The following is a 1,240-nucleotide window of genomic DNA, read 5'->3' as shown; positions in this document are numbered from 1 at the left end:
AACTTTGGAGACCAGAACTGCACACAGTACTCCAGGTGTGGTCTCACCAGGGCCCTGTACAGCTGCAGAAGCACCTCTTTGCTTCTATACTCAATTCCTCTTGTTATGAAGGCCAGCATGCTATTAGCCTCCTCCTGCACCTATTGTCTATTGTCTACTCACTGTGGGACTCCCAGACTGGGTTGTATAATGCCCAGTTGCTTTCCTTCTCCCAAGGGCATCAATGAATGCTCTCGGCTCACGGGGAGTCCGAGCGCAAAGTGTGACTGTATGGGATCCTGCAAACACGTGGCCGAGACGTTATCATGGGCTCAGCTGTCACAGCCTCCCCAGAAGACCATGGGTCCAAGCCCCAGTGCAGAAAGCCAAGCCTGTAATCTCGGAGTGGAGGAAGGTGGGAGAGCAGGACAGTGAGGTGCGACAAGACCTGGATGTCCTTGTGCACCAAGGACACGAAAAGCAAACATATGAGTGTATCAGGTGGTGAAGAAGGTATGTTCGCCTTCACAGCGAGCAGAGGAGCAGGAATGATTTACTGCAATTGGCAAGACGACACCTGGATTATTTCCGGCTCCTTGTCTGACTATGGACAGACTGATTCCTGTTGTGGCAGAATGAACGCTTGGGGTCAAACTGAACCGGTCAGGACTATATTCACTGAAGCTGAGCAGAATGAGGAGGGACCCCATAGAAAATCTACAAAACGCCCAACAGGACTAGACCAGAAGGATATAGATAAAATGAGATTAGATTAAATGCTCGACAGTTGGACCTTTGGCCCAACAAGTCCACAACCGACCCTCCGAAGAGTAACACACCAGATCTATTCCCCTACCCTGTATTTACCTCTCACTAATGCACCTTACACTACAGGCAATTTAGATTAGATTAGATTCCCTACAGTGTGGAAACAGGCCCTTCGGCCCAACAAGTCCACACCGACCCTCCAAAGGGTAACCCACCCAGACCCATTCCCCTACGTTTACCCCTTCACCTAACACTACGGGCAATTTGGCATGGCCAATCCACTCTAACCTATACATCCCTGAACACTATGGGGCAATTTGGCATGGCCAATCCACTCTAACCTATACATCCCTGAACACTATGGGGCAATTTAGCACGGCCAATCCACCCTAACCTACACATCCCTGAACACTATGGGGTAATTTAGCACGGCCAATCCACCCTAACCTACACATCCCTGAACACTATAGGACAATTTAGCACGGCCAATCCA

Source organism: Chiloscyllium plagiosum, unplaced genomic scaffold (assembly GCF_004010195.1).
Source record: "Chiloscyllium plagiosum isolate BGI_BamShark_2017 unplaced genomic scaffold, ASM401019v2 scaf_1053, whole genome shotgun sequence".
In the NCBI taxonomy this organism is placed as follows: Eukaryota; Metazoa; Chordata; class Chondrichthyes; order Orectolobiformes; family Hemiscylliidae; genus Chiloscyllium; species Chiloscyllium plagiosum.
The sequence above is the reverse complement of the archived record's forward strand: the minus strand, read 5'-3'. Positions refer to the sequence as shown.